Below are 21,178 nucleotides of genomic sequence, written 5' to 3'. Positions count from 1 at the left end.
AAGCAAGACTCCATCTCAAAAAAAAAAAAAAAAAAAAAAAAAATCTGCAGGGATTCTTTGTATCTTAGGATGAAGGTAACTTCTTCCAGAGAGGTTTTATCTTTGTTCCTGTCAGATGACAAGCTAGAAACACCTTGAATTAAATTCATGCCCGATTTCCCTGAACTACCAGGCAATGTAACTGGGCTAAAAATCCTCACAAAGGCCAATACAGAGCTACAATTCTCAGAAACAGGTTTTTTTCCCTTTTCATCTTTTTGTGCTACATTTAGTAAAAAGACAACCAGATGGGGGCAAGGAACGGTGTGAGGCACATGTGCCTCTAGTCTGCCCTCACACCTTGAGGATAGAGCCCTTCAGAGTTCCATCGGTGTGGGGAGGGTCTCCTTTAGGCTATTTACCTTGACAGGAATCGAGCTTAACTACTGTTCTTTTCACAAATCCTCTAAACTCAAAGCCCCACTTTGTCCACATGAGCAAATGCCCTCAGGACAAAAGCAGACCCCATTCTATGGTGTTTAAATTACCTTTCTGCGTTATTTTCAGTTAGATTTTGATCCAAAAGTTTCCTGCTTTTTTGTCAGTTCTTTTATTTATGTTTTTTCATCTAACAATTGTGGCTGTTTTTCTGGGGTGGAGGGTGGGGGAGTAGAAGGTAGTCTAAATAACCTAGCCTAACATTCTCAGAAACATAAAACCTTGCCATTTTTCTTGCAAAATTTATTTGATAACACGATTCTATAATAAAACATACATGCTCTCGTCGCTTTGAGGAATTATTCTACTCTCTACTGGCTTCCATTCATGCAGCTGAGACATCTGTTGTCAACCTAGCTAATGTTCCATTTTAGGTAATCTATCTTTTAACTTTACCTTAACACCTTCTTTTTGTCTTTGGTGCTATACGATTTCAGTGTATGGGTGTGGGTTTGTTTTTTTCTTTTTTTTTTTTTTTTTTGAGACAGAGTCTCGCTCTCGCCCAGGCTGGAGCGCAGTAGCGTGATCTTGGCTCACTGCAACATCCATCTCCCACGTTCAAGCAATTCTCCTGCCTCAGCCTCCTGAGTAGCTGGGAATACAGGCGCGCACCACCACGCCCGGCTAATTTTTGTATTTTTAGTAGACACGGGGTTTCACTGTGTTAGCAAAGATGGTCTCAATCTCCTGACCTTATGATCCGCCCACCTTGGCCTCCCAAAGTGCTGGGATTACAGGCGTGAACTACTGCGCCTGGCTGGGTTTGTTTTTTTCTAAAAATATTGATTGGGACATATTGTGATTCCTAAACCTATGGATTTAGGTCTTTTATTAGTTTCTGAAAGTTCAAAGCTATTAATACTTCGAATAATACATCTCTTCAATATTCCCGATTTTTTCATTCTAGAATTCCAGCTACATATTTACTACCATCACTGATCTCTCAGGGCTGCACTTTGGATAATGTCTTTCACTATGTTTCACTTTACCATTCCATCTGCATCTGTGTTTAATCTGTTTAATCCATATGTTGAATTTTGGTGGGTTTCTTTTTTTTGAGACAGGGTCTGGCTCTGTCACCCAGGCTGGAGGGCAGCGGCACTATCTTGTCTCGCTGCAACCTCCACCTTTCAGACTCAAGCCAACCATCCGCCCAGCCGGGTCATCTTAAATTTTTAACGCATCAAAGTGCTCACAGAAATTATATTTGGCCAAGCGTGGTAACTCACACCTATAATCTCGGCACTTTGGGAGGCCAAGGCAGGAGGATCACTTCGGCCCAGGAGTTCAAGACCAGTCTGGACAACACAGTGAGACCCCATCTCTAAAAAAATTGTTTTTAAATTAGCCATGGTGGGCTGGGTGCGGTGGCTCACGCCTATAACAATCCCAGTACTTTGGGAGGCTGAGGCGGGTGGATTGCTTGAGGTCAGGAATTCAAGACCAGCCTGACCAACGTGGTGAAACCCCGTCACTACTAAAAACACAAAAATTAGCCGGGCATGGTGGCTGGCGCCTGTAATCCCAGCTATTCGGGAGGCTGACGCAGGAAATTCGCTTGAACCCAGGAGGCGGAGGTTGCAGTGAGTCAAGGTCGTGCCATTGCACTCCAGCATGGGCAACAGAGCAAGACTCCGTCTCACAAAAAAATAAACATAAAAATATATAAATAAATAAATTAGCCGTAGTGGTGCATTCCTATAGTCCCAGCTACTGAGGAGACTTAAGTGAGAGGATCCTTTCAGCCTAGGTGTACATGGTTGTGGTGAGCTATGATCACACCACTGCACTCCAGCCTGGGTGACAAAGTGAGACCTTGTCTCGAAAAAAAATAAAGAATAAAGAAATTAGGCTGGGCGCGGTGGCTCACGCCTGTAATCCCAGCACTTTGGGAGGCCGAGGCGGGTGGATCACGAGGTCAGGAGATCGAGACCACCCTGGCCAATATGGTGAAACCCCGTCTCTACTACAAATACAAAAATTAGCCAGGTGTGGTGGTACGCGCCTGTAGTCCCAGCTACTTGGGAGGCTGAGGAAGAAGAATCGCTTGATCCCGGGAGGCGGAGGTTGCAGTGAGCCGAGATCACACCACTGCACTCCAGCCTGGGCAACAGAGCAAGACTCCGTCTCAAAAAAAAAAAAAAAAAAGAATTAAACTTGGGCTTGGAAAGACCAAGCAACTTGCTCAAAAACATGCAGAGCATCTCAAAACCAGACACAGGAGGATCAAAAACCACCACAAGACAACAGACCATGAGCACATCTGTTTTTTTTTTTTTTTTTTTTTTTTGAAACAGAGTCTTGCTCTGTCGCCCAGACTGGAGTACAGTGACACGATCTCGGCTCACTGCAACCTCCACCTCCTGGGTTCAAGCGATTCTCCTGCCTCAGCCTCCTGAGTAGCTGGGATTACAGGTACACACCACTACGCCCAGCTAATTTTTGTATTTTCAGTAGAGACGGGTTTCATCATGTTGGTCAGGCTGGTCTCAAACTCCTGATCTCATGATCCACCCACCTCAGCCTCCCAAAGTGCTGAGATTACAGGTGTGAGCCACAGTGCCCAGCCAGCATATCTTCTAAACTACGTTTTTCGCTGTGACCCATCTTTGAACTTCCACCTATACAGAACTTTTATATAAATTACACAATAAAACAGAATCAAATTGAAAAAGAAACTTATCTTACCTTCTGTGGAAATCTCTTGTTTAAATCATGTATTCAGGCAAAAGAGAAAAACATTTGTGGTTTTTTTCTTGGAGTATATGCAGCTTTAAGAAAATTTTTTTCATTCAGTGGAAGATTTATAATCTCTTTACCTGAAAAATAAGAGGAAAAATCTTACTTTAAGTTCTTCCTCGGTAAAGTTAACTTATCAAAATGGCAGACAACAGGAAAAGGAGGCAGGGTGCGGTGGCTCACACCTGTAACCCCCACAGTATGGGAGGCCAAGGCGGCAGATCACTTGAGTCCAAGAGATTAAGACTAGCTTGGGTGACATGGAAAAACCTCATTTCTACCAAAAAATACAAAAATTAGCCGGGTGTGGTGGCGCATGCCTGTAGTCCCAGCTACTCGGGAGGCTGAGGCGGGATCACTGGAGCCTGGGAGCCAGAGGTTGCAGTGAGCTGAGATCATGCCACTACACTCCAGCCTGGGTGACCAGAGACTGACCCCATCTCAAAAAGAAACAATAATTACAAAATTTTAAAAATAAAGCAATGGAACAGCATTTATTATCTGTCCCTTAAATATAAAATTTGTCTTTGATTTCATAATTCAACTAGCAAACATGACAGTTAAAATGATATTTTAAGATAGTTTTCTTTTTTTTTTTTTTTTTAAAGAGATGGGGTCTCACTATGCTGCCCAGGGTGGAGAGCAGTAGCTATTCACAGCTCCAGTCCCACTACTAACCAGCATGGGAGTTTCTGATGTGCTCCATTTCCAACCTGAGCTGGTTCACGCCTCCTTAGGCAACCTGGCAGTCTTCCTTTTCTGGGAGGTCACCATACTGATGCCGAACTTAGTGCAGACACCCAGTTCACACAGCACATTACAGCCCTCAAGTGATCCTCCTGCCGCAGCCTGCTGAGTAGCAGGAATTACAAGCACAAACCACTGTGCCTGGCTATATTACAACTTTAAAATTCCATTTTATAATTATCCTAGTCCCAGGAGAAATAATATATTTAATAATTTGTGGGATGGGTGGAGTATTATGTTTAATTGGCGTTGTCAGGTATGAAGTCCTTCAGAAAATAAAATTTGTTTCAAAAAAGGTCTGATGTTTAGCTCTTGAACCCACTGTCACTTAAATTTCCAATAATGATTAAAAATATTTTAAAATTAGGATTGCCAATACCCTGACCTCTACAAAGGGTTTCTTAGAAATAGGTCCTACATTTGTGGCTGGGGGCAGTGGCTCACGCCTATAATCCCAACACTTTGGGAGGCCGAGGCGGGTGGATCATGAGGTCAGGAGTTCAAGATTAGCCTGGCCAACATGGTGAAACCCCGTCTCTACTAAAAATACAAAAACTAGCGAGGCGCAATGGCAGGCGCCTGTAATCCCAGCTACTCGGGAGGCTGAGGCGAGAGAATCACTTGAACCCGGGAGGCAGAGGTTGCAGTGAGCCGAGATCACGCCACTGAACTCCAGCCTGGGCAACAGAGTGAGACTCCGTCTCAAAAAAATGAAAAGAAAAAAAGAAATAGGTCCTACATTTAAACTTTTTTCTTTAAAACATAGCATGGCCAGGCGTGGTGGCTCACGCCTGTAATCCCAGCACTTTGGGAGGCCAAGGCGGGTGGATCACGAGGTTAGGCATTCGAGACCAGCCTGGCCAACATAGTGAAACCCCATCTCTACTAAAAATACAAAAAATTAGCTGGGCGTGGTGGCAGGAGCCTGTAATCCCATCTCCTCGGGAGGCTGAGGCAGGAGAATTGCTTGAACCTGGGAGGCAGAGGTTGCAGTGAGCCGAGATCGCGCCATTGCACTCCAGCCCTGGCGACAGTGCAAGACTCCATCTCAAAAACAAACAAACAAGACGTGGCACATAGTTCTGTGCACTGTTAGTATTTGGAAAGCATCTTGAGAGATCAATGGAAAGCTAAAACATTCTAAATTTAACATGAATACACTTACTTTTGATTCAGAAAATAAAATCAGATCTTTCAAAATAAAAAAAAAGTGTCGATCACGGTCGAAGTTAGGTGATGGGTACATAGATGTTAATTATGTTTTCTCTACTTTTGCATATTTTTACATTTTATATACAAATCAAACAAAAGGTGGGACGTGGTGGCTCACATCTGTAATCCCAGCACTTTGGGAAGCCAAGGTAGGAGGATCACTTAAGTGCTGGAGTTTAAGACCAGCCTGAGCAACACAGCGAGACCTTGCCTCTACTTAAAAAAAAAAAAAAAAATTACTTAGCTGGGTGTGGTGGCACACACCTGTGGTCCCAGCTACTTGGGAGGCTGAGTGGGAGGACTGCTTGAGCACAGGAGTTCAAGGCTGCAGTGAAAGGTCAGGCGCGGTGGCTCACACCTGTAATCCCAGCACTTTGGGAGGCCGAGGTGGGTGATCACTTGAGGTCAGGAGTTCAAGACCAGCCTGGCCAACATGGTGAAACCCTGCCTCTACTAAAAACACAAAAAATTAGCCGGGCGTACACCTCTAATCCCAGATACTCAGGAGGCTGAGGCAAGAGAATTGCTTGAACTCTGGAGGCAGAGGTTGCAGTGAGCCACTCCAGCCTGGGCGACAAGAGTGAGACTCTGTCTCAAAAAATAAAATAAAATAAAAGGCTGCAGTGAGCCACGATCACACTACTGTACTGCAGCTTGGGTAACAGAGTGAGACCCCATCTCTAAAAAAATAAAAAATAAAAATCAAACAAAAAAGATACTCAAAGTGGTGCCAGTAGCCCAGGGATAAGTCAGTGTTACCACCTTCTAAAACAGGTAATACTTTTTATACCTAACACTTCATGATTAAAATTATTAAGCTAAATAACTCAAAATAGGCTTTTCAGCCCACTTTTCTAAAACTTTATACAGTTTTCAAAATAAAGAAATGTGTTTTTTTTTTTTTTAGATGGAATTTCACTCTTGTTGCCCAGGCTGGAGTGCAATGGCGTGATCTCGGCTCACCACAACCTCCGCCTCCTAGGTTGAAGCGATTCTCCTGCCTCAGCCTCCCAAGTAGCTGGGATTGCAGGCACGCACCACCACACCCAGCTAATTTTGTATTTTTAGTAGAGACAGGGTTTCTCCATGTTGGTCAGGCTGGTCGCGAACTCCCAACCTCAGTTGATCCGCCCACCTCGGCCTCCCAAAGTGCTGGGATTACAGGCGTGAGCCACCGCACCCGGCCAAGAAATGTTTTTGATCTTGGGCCTGTTTATTCTAATCTTGAGTCAATGATTTTGTAGCATGCATCTTCTTAACAAATTCTACTCAGTGTGAGCTGGAGGAAGAATGGGTGTGTGTCCCTAAACAGCACCAGCATTAGCCAGGTGCGGTGGTGCACGCCTGCAGTCCCAGCTACTCAGGATTGAAGTGGGAGGATCCCTTCGGCCTAAGTGTGCACGGTTGTGGTGAGCTATGATCACACCACTGCACTCCAGCCTGGGTGACAAAATGAGACCTTGTATTGTGGGCGGCAAGCTACCCAGGTACCAAGGCAAGAGACTGAGGGCACGAGCTGTTCCAGTATAATAAATAAAATATATAAAGTAAGAATAGTTATACTAGAAATAGATTATAGATATATGTGAATATTATTAATCATTAGTTTGTAGCATTACTCTTTATTCCAATATTATAATAATCTTTGTTCTACAATTATAACCTAGGAAAAACCAGGCCATACAGAGATAGGAGCTGAAGGGACATGGTGAGAAGTGACCAGAAGACAAGAGTGTGAGCCTTCTGTCACGCCCAGACAGGGCCACTAGAGGGCTCCTTGGTCTAGTGGTAGCGCCAGTGCCTGAGAAGGCACCCGTTACTTAGCAGACTGGGAAAGGGAGTCTGTCTCCCTTTCCTGGGCGAGCTACAGAAGACTCTGCTCCACCACCTCCTGTGGAAGGCCTGACATCAGTCAGGCCCGCCCGCAGCCATCTGGAGGCCTAAACGTCTCCGTGATGCTGTGCTTCAGCGGTCACGCTCCTGGTCCACTTTCATGTTTCGCCCTGTACACCTGGCTCCGCCTTCTAGATAGCAGTAGCAGAATTAGTGAAAGTACTAACGTCTCTGAAATGCATAGAAGATATAATGACGTAAGCTCTTCTCTCTCTCTCTGTCCGCCTCGGCTACCAAACAGGGAAGGGCCGGCCCCCTGTCCAGTGGACACGTGACTCGCATGACCTTATCTATCACTGGAGGCCACTCACACTCCTTACCCTGCCCCCTTGCCTGTATCCAATAAATAACAGCGCAGCCAGGCATTCGGGGCCACTACGGGTCTCCGTGTCTTGGTAGTAGTGGTCCCCCAGGCCCAGCTGTCTTTTCTTCTATCTCTTTGCTTTATGTCTTTATTTCTACGATCTCTCGTCTCCGCACACAAAGAGAAAAACCCACAGGCCCTGTAGGGCTGGACCCTACACTGTCTCAAAAAACAACACAAAACAAAAAATAAAGCAATTATATTTATTGTAATTTATCCAGCATCTGATTGCACTGTAATGGGACAGTCTGGTAACAGCATCTAATAATGCTGGAAGCAAAGGTCCTTCCCTCCCTTTTTCATTTTCTACTTAACTGTGTGCCTTGAATGGCAACTGTGACAGCATAGGAGAGACGGGCAGCTCCAGGCCCACTCCTTAACAGGTACATCCTAAGCATCCACCCCTCATCCTCTGCCCACTGCTCCCCCGGCAACATCACAGCCTCCTACACTCTCCCACTGCAGGATATAAGCCTTCTTTTGCCTGTGCCCTCCAGCTAAGATTCTGTCTCAGGAGGGCAGACTTCAATCGCTTTCTTATCATTCCCTCAGCATCTCATTCTGTAGCCCTTGATTTTTCTAGGGAAACTTCTTCCAAGCCCTATTCCCATCATCTTCGCTACATACTCCAAGTGCTTTGATGCCTACCCAGGAGAAAGCCACCTCTGCCCTCCTATTCAGGCGTCCCCCACTCCCCTGTCCAGGCGTCCTCTGCTCCCCTGTCCAGGCATCCTCTGCTCCCATATCTCAACCAGAAAGTGGGTCAGCATTCTTCTAGGTGCCCGTGAGTATTTCTACACTAACTTAAGCTTTCATTAAAAAGCCTCCATTTTTTACGCTTTTGTTTCTGGCCAAGACGGAACAACAGACCAGATTTACTTCCCATCTGCAACAACTAAAAAAAAAAAAGAAAACATAGGGAAGCAATGGTTTTCAAGACACTAGACACTGGACGCCAGGCAGTGAAGGGTCCCTGAAAAAAGGGAAACAAAAGACAGGAGGGAGCCCTGTAGTTGTCCAGCTTCTGCTGGAAAAGCCAGGCCACAGCCCAAGGAAGAAGAAGCAGTGGAGGCTGGCTGGCAGTCTCCTGACTTGAAAAATCAAAACTAGGAGTTCAGGCAGTCCAAGGTAGCTCGAGTTCACAGGCAGAACACCAGAGGGCAGAGCTCACAGCAAATGCTGAAGATCCACACAGGACACCTCCCACTCCAGTCTCCAGCCAAGCACTGATCAGTGCATGTGTGTAAGGAAGGTATTCAAGCCAGGGAAAGCATCACTCAAAAAGATGAGAGGGGCCGGGTGCGGTGGCTCACACCTGTAATCCCAGCACTTTGGGAGGCCGAGGCCGGTGGATCACCTGAGGTCAGGAGTTTGAGACCAGCCTGGCCAACACGGTGAAACTCCATCTCTACTAAAAATACAAAAATTAGGTGGGCATGGTGGCGGGCACCTGTAATCCCAGCTACTGGGGAGGCTGAGGAAGGAGAACTGCTTGAACCTGGAGGCTGCAGTGAGCTGGGATTGCACCACTGCACTCCAGCCTAGGCGACAGAGCGAGACTCCATTTAAAAAAAAAAAAAAAAAAAAAGATGAGAGGGAACAATCCTCAAAGCTCACGCAGAGCCTATTTCCTGCCAGTTGCAGTGGAAAACCTTGTAATTCACAAGGCTTTGGACGTAATGCTCAGAAGACGTTTGCCTCAGTGGCAGAGCAAAACTAGCCCTAGACTAAAAATTACTAGGGTTCCACCTAACAAAGCTGAACTGCAAGACCTATCAGAATCAAACTGTTTCCAAGTAATTGAACCTCATCCCAGAACAAAGGTCAAGAATATTTATAGGAACACAAAAATGCTCAGTATCCAACAAGATAAAATTCACAAAGTCTGGGCATCTGATCAAAAAGTTCTAGCCATGCAAGGGAGCAGGAAAAGAAAAATCATAAACCATAATGAGGGGAAAAACAACACAAAACCAACCCAGAAATGACACAGATGAGTTAACAGATAATGCTGGTACAGGGGCTCATGTCTATAATCCCAGCTACTCAGGAGCAAGGTGGGAGAATCACTTGAGGCCTGGAGTTTGAGGTTGCAGTGAGCCAGGATTGCACCACTGCAATCCAGCCTGAGTGACAGAGCAAACAGAACACTGTCTCTAAAAAAAAATAATAAATAAAGAATTGATAAGGACATTTAAATGGTTCTTTTTTTTTTTTTTTTTTGAGACAGAGTCTTGCTCTGTCGCACAGGCTGGAATGCAGTGGTGCGATCTCAGCTCACTGCAAGCTCCGCCTCCCGGGTTCATGCCATTCTCCTGCCTCAGCCTCCAGAGTAGCTGGGACTACAGGCGCCCGCCACCACGCCGGGCTAATTTTTTGTATTTTTTAGTAGAGACGAGGTTTCACCGTGTTAGCCAGGATGGTCTCGATCTCCTGACCTCATGATCCACCCACCTCGGCCTCCGAAAGTGCTGGGATTACAGGCATGAGCCACTATGCCCGGCCTAAATAGTTCTTATAAGTGTATCTCATGCTGGGCACGGCGGCTCATACCTGTAATCCCAGCACTTTGGGAGGCCGAGGCAGATGGATCGCCTGAGGTCGGGAGTTCAAGACCAGCCTGGCCAACATGAAGAAACCCCGTCTCTACTAAAAATATAAAATTAGCCAGGTGTGGTGGTGCATGCCTGTAATCCCAGCTACTCGGGACGCTGAGGCAGGAGAATTGCTTGAACCCGGGAGGTGGAGGTTGCGGTGAGCCGAGATTGTGCCATTACAATCCAGCCTGGGCAACAAGAGCAAAACTCCGTCTCAAAAAAAAAAAAAAAAGTATCTCATATGTTCAAGAACCTAAAGGAAAGATTAAGTAGAGACATGGAAGATATACAAAGACCCAAAGAGAATCATAAAAGATTTTTTTTCTTTTTATGCCCACCTTCTAATACCATCACACATAAAAACATTCTTAATCCAAAATAAGGTAGAAAAAGACAAACAGGGAATAAAGAATACACCGTACTTCTGCTGTAAGCCTCTACACGATGACACATTAAGTGGGACCCGCACACAATACAACTTTGGCACTCTTTCCTCATCCCCACCCGATTCCATAACCGTACCAAAACTATCTAAATATGCTGAGTGTCTCCCCCAGCTAACACCTTTGCACACACAGACCCTCTGACTGGAACGCCTTCTTCTCACTTTCTCTATTTGACAAACTCTTGCCTGATCTTCCTATCTGAAGACCGTCTATAGCTACCTTTGTCAACTTTCTGAGTCCCTACTCAGTGCTCTCACAAGACTGTTTATATCTTTCAGAGAATTATAACTCAGTTTTAAATATTTTTATTTTTAATTATGAAATTTTTTAAATATATTGAAGTCTAGAGAAGGACATAATATCCACGTGATGAGACTTAACAAACACTAACATTTGTTTGTATGTGCCTCCTTCTTAAACAAATGTTTCTACGACACTGAGGAACCCAGGAACTCAAGCAATCCCCTTCTTGAGAGACAATCACTAACATGCAGTGTCCGTAATTTCATTATTTTATGACTTATATACCTAAAAATGGTACATTGCTTTAAATACATATTTCAAGTATGACACTTCTCTCATATGCCAAGTTCCCATTTATACAGGGTCCTTTTCCAGGCTATCCATTCCACTGGCCTCACAATAAGTCTGAAAACCTGGGCCAGGCACGGTGACTCACGCCTGTAATCCCATCACTTTGGGAGGCCGAGGTGGGCAGATCACCTGAGGTCAGGAGTTTGAGACCAGCCTGGTTTAACATGGTGCAACCCCGTCTCTACTAAAAATACAAAAAAACTAGCCAGACGTGGTGGTGCATGCCTGTAATCCCAGCTACTTGGGAGGCTTAGGCAGGAGAATCGCCTGAACCCGGGAGGCAAAGGTTGCAGTGGGCCGAGATTGCGCCACTGTACTCCAGCCTGGGCGACAAGAGCAAAAACTCCGTCTCAAAAAAAAAAAAGAAAAAGTTTGAAAATCTGTTACAGCAACTCCCTTCTTATTCTTTTTCACACTTGTCTTGGTTATTCTTCACCCTTTACTTTAAAATTTTCTAGTAAAATAAGTACATGGAACCAAATTGATGAGGAAACAGCAGAGATTGGATCCTGAAACAAGTCCCCCTGGAGCACGCTGAATGGTCAGATGAGCCCAGCTCTAGTAGGACTCCAGGTCCGTCCGTAAGAGCAGAAGCAGGAGAGAGATTGAAAGGCTCATGAGCAGCAGCTGCGGGCAGCGGAGCTGGCTTCTCCATTCTGCAGGTTGCCAGCTCCTGACTCTACCATATGCCCTCAAGAAGAAGAGCCAAGAAACACAGTGAAAAGGTGGAGAATCTTCCTCCGGAAAAAGCTTTGCGTGAGCGTTGGAAGCACTCAGGCCTAGGCTAACTCCAGACACCAGGAATATGAAAGGGAAAAAAAGGAAGCTTGCTCTACTCAGAGATGAACATACTAGAGCATTATAACTCTGAAGTAAAAGCCTTTCTTAACTGTGGCAATGGAGAAGTGCTCAGTCACCCGACTGCTGATTCTCCTGCCACATCCTAAAGCACAGATTGCAACTTAAAGGCCTGCAGAACAAGGCAAGATGCTAAGTGTAAGGAAGGAAGCTGGCTGAAAAGACAGCAGCAGAGTGAAGGCTGCAGCACAAGAGGGCATGTGCCCACTGAAGGGAGCAGAGACAGGCCCACCCCAGCAATCACAGCCGTGCAAGGACACAGGGCACCAGCACATGTCTGCTTCTACAAGAAGTGACAAAAATCCACATTTTTTTAAAATCCCCAAATCTTCATGTTTATAATTAACTTTTGAACACTACGTGGGCCAATAAAATGCAGGACAAGCTACATACATTCTCAGGCCACCAGTGGCTAAGGAGCCAGTCTTCAATGACTGCTCTGCCAGAGAGCCAGCCACCTTCTTGCCCTCCACTGACCCGGTGTCTTCGTATGCTTAGGCGGCCAGAACACAACACCTTCAACAGCAGACAATTATTCCTCACAGTTCTGGGGCCTAGAAGTCCAAGGTCAAGGTGCTGGCCAATTAGGTTGCTGAGAAAGCCTGTCTTCCCTGCCCTTAGACCATTGCCTTCTCACTGTGTCCTCACAGCAGGGAGGGTGAGAGCAAGCTCTCTGGTGTATCTTTGTATGAGGGTGTCAGTCCCATCTTGAGAGCCCCACCTGGTGACCTCACGGAACCTAATTATCTCCTAAAGGCCTCCCTCCAAATACCACTAAATGGAACTTAGGATTTCAACATAGGAATCTGGGGTGGACACGACACAATTCAGTCCATAGCACCCTGCCTGCCTTTGAGCCCTTCCACCAACTAAGGATGGCATGAGGCCTCCATGCAGAGCACGTGCTCTGCAACGGGAACACAGTAAGGACTCAGCGACGGGCTGAGAACAGCTGACATCGCTGCACATTCCAAGGTCTTCAAGCTCCCAAGGTAGCAATTCTCCTCCCAGCAGCGGAGGCCCAGCTGGTCTCCCACCAAAGTCTCAGAAAGGTGACTTTAACACACAGACCCAAGAGATGGCTGTCAGGCCCACGCCAGGCTCTCAGTGTCTCCTGGCTTTCAGAAGAGTATCCTCCTGGCTGTTACATAGGATGAAGGCTGAAGTGAAAACTGAAAACCTCCATCTGCTCAACACTAGCAACCATGGCAGCTCTCCCAGTTAAGGACAGAGATGGTCAGCATTATGAGGATGCACCTTCCTCATCACCAGTGCTAAGGGCCCTAGCCCCCACTCCTCCCCTTCCTGGAGCCCAACGCAGACCCTCCAGGCAGCCAGAGAACCTCTTGAGCCAGGCAGGTCTGGCCACATCAGGGCAGTCCCTGACCACAAAGGTCCAGGCATAAAGTCCAGTTTCCATCACTGAGCAGCTCTGGAACCTTGGGCAAGTGCCTGCTGCATGTGCACTGCAGGTAAAAGTGTTGACTCCAAGACAGGGAACAGTCATGACTGCCACCACTGCCCTAGGACAGTGACTAATACCAGATGCCTCCAAGGGGCCTAGAGAGAAAAACAATCAACTGCAGGAAACCAAAGGCCCACCACAGCCAGGCCCTAGTCCGCACCTACGCGCACCACAAGACAGACAGCGCGCCTATGCTATATTTGTTGTCAATAATATAATCCTAGGAAAACAAGTACCAGAACAAAGAGTCAAAGGCAGACGAGCAGGGCATACTCTGGGTCCTGGGTCAAAGGAAGACAAGCAGGGCATACTCTGGGCTGAGACTGTTGAAGGAAAAATAGCTGAAGGCAAGCTAGATAAAAAGCATTGTCAAACAAGCAGAAAACAGCACCAAAAAGCAGCAGGGAGGAAACTGGGGCAGTGAACAAAGCTCAAGTCCAAACAAGACGCACAGAAGAAGTAAGAGCCAACAAACTGCCTTCAGGGTTCCAGCAGCCACAGGAGAGTGGCAGTAGCTGGCTTCATCCGTACACTCAAAGCTCAAAGCCTAATGCAGCAGGTAGTTTCCTACCAACCCCCAGTTCACAAGTAAAAAGCAGAGGTATCAGTAATTACATGACTAGCGCAACGTCATGGGCTAGTAAGTATCCGTTCTAGAACTTGAACCCAGGTTTGGCTGAGAGCAAAGCCCATGTTCTCAGTCTCCATATGATAACCAGATTCTGACTGAGTCAATGAAGAAAAAAAGGAGTTATCAAAGGAAATCCAAAAGGAATGACCAAGATTGAGGGTGATGACAGGAAGGCACTACCCAGGACCGAACTAGTCCAGGAAGGGCATCACAGCAAAGAGCTGAGAAAGGGTCAGAGCAGAGTTCCACGGGCTTAGAGATGGTGGGATCATGAGGAGAGAGAAGTCAAGTCTTCAAAGTGGAGCAGTCAACAGGATGATAAGTGACAGTCAAATTCTTGAAGAGCTCCTAAAGGTTTGACTGTCCACAGTAGCCCAGAGAGAGGACACTGGGCATCAGTCAGTTCATTCAGCAACAAATGTAGCTAATAATGGGACAAACCTAGTCATGCCCCAAGGAACCTGACGTCTAGCAGAGAAAACAGATACTGACAGACTCTACACAGTGCCAAACCTGAGAGAGACTGGTGTGAGCAGCAACAGTGGGCAGAAGCACAGGTCAGCTCCCTGGCTCACACCCAATAGGTGTCCTATCTGTGAGCTCTGACAGTGTAGCTAACTGCCAGCTTCTCTGTGGCTCCTCGGTAAACAGGGATAAAAATACAGATCTCCTGGGCCAGGCATGGTGCCTCACACCTATAATCCCCATGCTTTGGGAGGTCCAGGCAGGAGGATTGCTTGAAGCCAGGAGTTCAAGACCAGCCTGAGCAACACAGAGAGACCCCATCTCTAAAAACCTTTTTTAAAATTAGCCAGGTGTGGTGGCATGTACTTGGAGTCCTAGCAACTCAGGAAACTGAGGCAGGAGGGTCTCTTATGCCTGAGAGTTCAAGACTGCAGTGAGTCATGATCATGTGTTCATACCACTTGCACTTCCACGTGGGCAGCAGAGGAGACCCTGTCTCTCTTAAAAAAAAAAAAAGGCTGAGCACGGTGGCTCACGCCTATAATCCCAGCACTTTGGGAGGCCAAGGCAGGCAGATCATGAGGTCAAGAGATCAAGACCATCCTGGCCAACACGGTGAAGCCCCATCTCTACTAAAAATACAAAAATCAGCCAGGCGTGGTGGCACGCACCTGTAGTCCCAGCTACTTGGGAGGCTGAGGCAGGAGAATCGCTTGAACCCAGGAGATGGAGGTTGCAGTGAGCCGACATTGTGCCATTGCACTCCAGCCTCCATGACAGAGCAAGAGTCCATCTCAAAAAAAAAAAAAAGTGCTGAAAGGGAAAAAAAAAGCTGTTAACCTAGAATTCTGTATCAAGCAAAAATATCCTTTGAAAACAGAAATATAAATAAAGACATTTTAAGACAAACAAAAGCTGAGGGAATTTGTCCTTATCATACCCACATTACAAGAAATCCTGAAGGAAAATAATCCCAGATAGAAATCTGATCTGTAAAAGAAATGAAGAATTTCCCAACTCATTCTATGGGTCCCAGTATTACCTTGATACCAAAACCAAAGACATCAAAAGAAAAGAAAGTCACACACAAATATTTCTTAAGAAGGTAGATGTAAAAAGCCTCAACAAAACACTACCAAACCAAATCCAACCACATATAAAAAGGATTCTACACCATACCACAGGGGATTTAATCCCAAGAATGCAAGCTTGCTTTAACACCCGAAAATCAATTAATTTAACATATCACATGTGGATAAAGGACAAAACACAAGTGATCATCTCAACATACACAGAAAAAGCATCTGACAAAATATAAACCTCTTTCATCACAAAAAAAACACTCCACAGGCCGGGCATGGTGGCTCATGCCTGTAATCCCAGCACTTTGGGAGGCCGAGGCGGGCGGATCACAAGGTCAGGAGATCAAGACCATCCTGGCTAACACGGCGAACCCCATCTCTACTAAAAATACAAAAAATTAGCCGGGTGTGGTGGTGGGCGCCTGTAGTCCCAGCTGCTCGGGAGGCTGAGGCAGGAGAATGGCATGAAGCCGGGAGGCGGAGCTTGCAGTGAGCGGAGATCACGCCACTGCACTCCAGCCTGGGCGACAGAGCAAGACTCAGTTTCAAAAAAAAAAAAAAAAAAGACCAGCCTGGCCAACAGGATGAAACCGTGTCTCTACTAACAATACAAACATTAGCTGGGCGTGGTGGCTGGTGCCTATAATCCCAGCTACTCGGGAGGCTGAGGCAGGAAAATCACTCAAACCCAGGAGGTGGAGGTTGCAGTGAGTGGAGATCGCGCCACTGAACTCCAGCCTGGCAACAGGGTGAGACTCCGGCTCAAAAAAGAGTGGGGGGGGGGGGGTTCTTTTACACTACTTGGTTTCAGGATATACCATTAAGTTACAATAATCAAGACACTGTGGTGTTAACACAGGATAGAAAATAAACCAATGGAACAGAAAAAACAGAAATAAGCCTGCAGACATGTTTAATTAATTTATAACAAAGGTTCCAATGGAATTGAATGGAGAAGAGAGTCCTTTCAACAAACGATGGCAGAATAATTGCATATCCATATGGAGAAAAATGCATCCCGACCCCACCTCACATCACACACAAAAATTAAAGCAAGATGGATCATACAGAAAAGAGATCAGCAGTTGCTTAGAGAAGGAGGGAAAGGATAGAGTGGAAGGAAAGAATCCCAATGGCGCATGAGGAAATTCTGGGGACAATGAATACGTTTACTATCCTGACTATAGTGACAATTTCACAAATGTATACATATATCAAAACTTATCAAATTTTATACTTTAAGCATGTATAGTTTATCATATTATCTCAATAAAGCTGTTAAAAAGAAAAAGATGGATGACAGACCTAAATACAAAAGCTACCACTGTAAAGCTTCTACAAAAAACACAGGGCAGCATCTACACAACCTGGTGCAGGCAAAGTTTTCTTAAGACACAAAATAATCATAACAGAAAAAATTGGTAAATTTTTACTATATCCAAATTAAAATGTTCTGTTCATCAAAAGATACCACTAACAAATAAGAAAAAATAAAACAAAATAAACAAACAGGAGCTGGGTACACTGGTTCACATCTGTAATCTGAGCGACTCAGGAGGCTAAAGGTGGAGGATCACTTGAGGTCAGGAGTTAAAGAACACCCTGGGCTACGCAGAGAGACCCCCATCTCTACCAAGAATTTTTTCTTTTTTTAATTATCCAGGTGTGGTGGCTTGTGCCTACGGTCCTAGCTACTTGGGAGGCTGAGGTGGGAGGATTGCTTCCGAAGGTCAAAGCTGCAGTGAGCCACGATCACGCCACTGCACTCCAGCCTAGGCAACAAAGTGAGACCGTGTCTCAAGAAATTAAAATTTAAAAAATTTTAAAAATTAGCCAGGGGCCAGGTGCCGGGTGCGGTGGCTCACACCTGTAATCCCAGCACTTTGGAAGGCCAAGGAGGACGAATCACGAGGTCAGGAGTTAAAGACCACCCTGGCCAACATAGTGAAACCCTGTCTCTATTAAAAATACAAAAAAATTAGCTGGGCTTGGAGGCAGGTGTCTGTAACCCCAGCTACTCGGGAGGCCGAGGCAGGAGAATCACTTGAACCCAGGAGGTGGAGGTTGCAGTGGAGATCGTGCCACTGCACTCCAACCTGGGTGACAGTGCAAGACTCCATCTCAAAAAAAGAAAAAAAAAAAAAAATAGCCAGGGAGGCTGAGGTGGGAAGACCGCTTGATCCTAGGAGTTTGAAGCTGCAGTGAGCTATGATCACATTTACTGTACTCCAGCCTGGGTGACAGAGTGAGACCTCATCAAAAAAGAAAGAGAGAGAGACAGGGAGGAAAAGGGGAAAGGAAGGAAGGGAGGTAGGGAAAGAGAGAGAAAAAAGAAAAAGAAAAGAAAAGAAAGAAGAGGGACGGAGGGAGGGAGGGAAAGAGATGAAAGAGAAAGAGAAAATAGGCAACTAGTATAACAAAAAAAATTCACCCCTTCCTCTTCCTCCCCTCACTATGTATGTATATGCATATACGCATGCACACACCACAAAGGACTTGTAACCAGAATTTATTTTCATAAACTCCTAAAAGTGAATAAAAGAGCAATCCAATAAACAGTGGGTAAAAGCATGAATAGATATTAATATTTCACAAAAAAATACACGAATGGCCCGTAGGCACCTGAAAAGTTGCTCACCATCATAATTCATCAGACAAACGCAAATTAAAACCACAGTAAGATACCACTACCGCCTGAATGGCTAAAAGTAAAAAGGCTAAGTGCTGTCATAGGCAAGGAGAAAGGAATTCTCACCCATTACTAGTAGGAGTGTAAAATGTTTCCAGTTTGGAAAACTGGAAGTTTTGTTTTTGCTTGTTTTTTTTTGAGACAGAGTCTCCCTCTGTCGCCCAAGCTGGAGTGCAGTGGCACGATCTTGGCTCACTGCAACCTCTGCCTCCCGGGTTCAAGCAATTCTCCTGCCTCAGCCTCCCAAGTAGCTGGGATTATGGCGCCGGCCACCATGGCCGGCTAATTTTTGTATTTTTTGTAGAGACGGGGTTTCACCATGTTGGTCAGGCTGGTCTCAAACTCCCGACCTTGTGATCCACCCGCCTCGGCCTCCTTTAAAGTGCTGGCATATTACAGGCGTGAGCCACCACAACCGGCCGAAAACTGGCAGTTTCTTAAAAAAGTGAAACATACATCTATATTATAACCCAGCGCTTCTACTCCTGTTTACTCAAAAGAAATAACATATGTCCACAGAAAAGACTTGTATTAATGTAAGAATTTTCACCAGCCTGGCCAACGTGGCAAAATCTTGTCTCTACTAAAAATACAAAAAAAAATTAGCTGGACATGGTGGTGTGTACCTGCAGTCCCAGCTACTTGGGAGGCTGAGGTGTAGATGACTACCTCAGCCTGGGAAGGTTGAGACTGCTGTGACAACGATCATTCCACTGCATTCCAGCCGAGATGACAGAGTGACACCCTCTCTCTCAAAAAAAAAAAAAAAAGGAAAAATAGACTGTACATTCTGTGTTAAAAAGTAGAGGGAAGGCCGGGCGTGGTGGCTCACACCTGTAATCCCAGCATTTTGGGAGGCCGAGGCGGGCGGATCACGAGGTCAGGAGATCGAGACCATCCTGGCTAACACGGTGAAACACCGTCTCTACTAAAAAAATAGAAAAAATTAGCCGGGCGTGGTGGCGGGCGCCTGTGGTCCCAGCTACTCTGGAGGCTGAGGCAGGAGAATGGCATGAACCCGGGAGATGGAGCTTGCAGTGAGCCGAGATCACGCCACTGCACTCCAGCCTGAGTGACAGAGCGAGACTCCGTCTCAAAAAAAAAAAAAAAAGAGGGAAATACACTATAGGTATTAAAACATCACTATGTACCCCATAAATATATACAATTATGTGTTATGTGTACACTTTTTAAAAGAGAAAAAATTTTAAAAGTTTTTTGGTTTTTTTTTTTCCATTTTAAAGAATAAGGCTGTGCCGGGCGCAGTGGCTCACACCTGTAATCCCAGCATTTTGGGAGGCCGAGGCGGGCGGATCACGAGGTCAGGAGATCGAGACCATCCTGGCTAACACAGTGAAACCCCGTCTCTACTAAAAATAGAAAAAAATTAGCTGGGTGTGGTGGCGGGCACCTGTAGTCCCAGGTACTCAGGAGGCTGAGGCAGGAGAATGGCGTGAATCCAGGAGGCAGAGCTTGCAGTGAGCCAAGATCACACCACTGCACTCCAGCCTGGGCGACAGAGCGAGACTCTATCTCAAAAAAAAAAAAAAAAAAAAAGGCCGGGCGCAGTGGCTCACGCTTGTAATCCCAGCACTTTGGGAGGCCAAGGCGGGCAGCCGATCACGAGGTTAGGAGATCAAGACCACAGTGAAACCCCTTCTCTACTAAAAATACAAAAAATTAGCCGGGCGTGGTGGCAGGTACCTGCAGTCCCAGCTACTCGGAGAGGCTGAGGCAGGAGAATGGCATGAACCTGGGAGGCGGAGCTTGCAGTGAGCCGAGATCACACTGCTGCACTCCAGCCTAGGCTACAGAGCGAGACTGTCTCAAAAAAGAAAAAAAAAAAAAGAAGGCTGCTTGCTGTATGTGGATATAACAGGATTTCCAATATAGGAGGAGTATCTCTAAACCAAAAATCGTGAAATTGAAATCCTGGGCCAGGCAAAGTGGCTCACGCCTGTAGTCCCAGTACTTTGGGAGGCTGAGGTGGGAGGATCGCTTAAGTCCAGGAGTTCAGGATCAGTCTGGGCAATAGAGCAAGGCCCTGTCTCCACAAAAAATAAAAAATTAGCCAGGCATGGCGGCAGGCACCTGTAGTCTCAGCTACTCAGGAGCCTGGCAGGTCAAGGCTGTGGTGAGCTGTGATTGTGCCACTGCACTCAACCTAGGTGACACAGAATGAGACCGTCTCAAGAAAAAAAAAAAAAGGCTGATCCAGGTGCAGCAGCTTTTACAACTAATTGATCACAACCAGTTACAGATTTGTATGTACGTGTACGTGTATGAGAGAGAGTCTCACTGTCATCCAGGCTGGAGTGCAGTAGCATGATCTCGGTTCACTACAACCCCTGCCTCAGCCTCCTGAGTAGCTGGGATTACAGGCGCTTGCCACCATGCCCGGCTAATTTTTGTATTTTTAGTACAGACAGGGTTTAACCATGTTGGCCAGCCTGGTCTCAAACTCCTGACCTCAGGTGATCCACCCACCTCAGCCTCCCAAAGTGCTGGGATTACAGGCGTGAGGCGCCGTGCCCACCTACAAATGTTTGTGTTCCTTTTCCACTCCCAGTGCTTCACTTGACTAGCCAAAAAATAAAAATAAAAAAAGCACTCCAATCCAAAACTTGTTGAGCATCTACATGATGCTCAAAGGACATGCTCACTGGAGCATTTCAGATTCCTTATTGGGGAAGCTCAACTGGTAACTCTGAGAAAATTTGAAATCCAAAACACCTCTAGTCCCAGGCATTTTATTTTATTTTTTATTTATTTATTTTGAGACAAAGTCTCGCTCCGTCGCCCAGGCTGGAGTGCAGTGGCATGATCTTGGCTCACTACAATCTCCACCTTCTGGGTTCAAGGGATTCTCCTGCCTCAGCCTCCTGAGTAGCTGGAATTACAGCCACGTGCCACCATGCC

At 46.0% G+C, this 21,178-nt stretch overlaps 1 protein-coding gene across 20 annotated transcripts in view; it reads right to left on the bottom strand.

The window, feature by feature from the left end:
- Positions 1 to 21,178, bottom strand: part of PPP6R2 (protein phosphatase 6 regulatory subunit 2) — a 125,884-nt gene that overhangs the window by 79,934 nt on the left and 24,772 nt on the right. For all 20 annotated transcript variants that reach the window (XM_063603186.1, XM_063603189.1, XM_055105598.2 and 17 more), the window contains exon 2: positions 3,166 to 3,296. The gene's annotated coding sequence lies outside the window, so the exon portion shown is untranslated. The remainder of the gene's footprint in view (positions 1 to 3,165; positions 3,297 to 21,178) is intronic.

Source organism: Pan paniscus, chromosome 23, assembly GCF_029289425.2.
Source record: "Pan paniscus chromosome 23, NHGRI_mPanPan1-v2.0_pri, whole genome shotgun sequence".
Taxonomy (NCBI): domain Eukaryota; kingdom Metazoa; phylum Chordata; class Mammalia; order Primates; family Hominidae; genus Pan; species Pan paniscus.
This window is presented reverse-complemented; position numbering and strand designations above follow the sequence as displayed.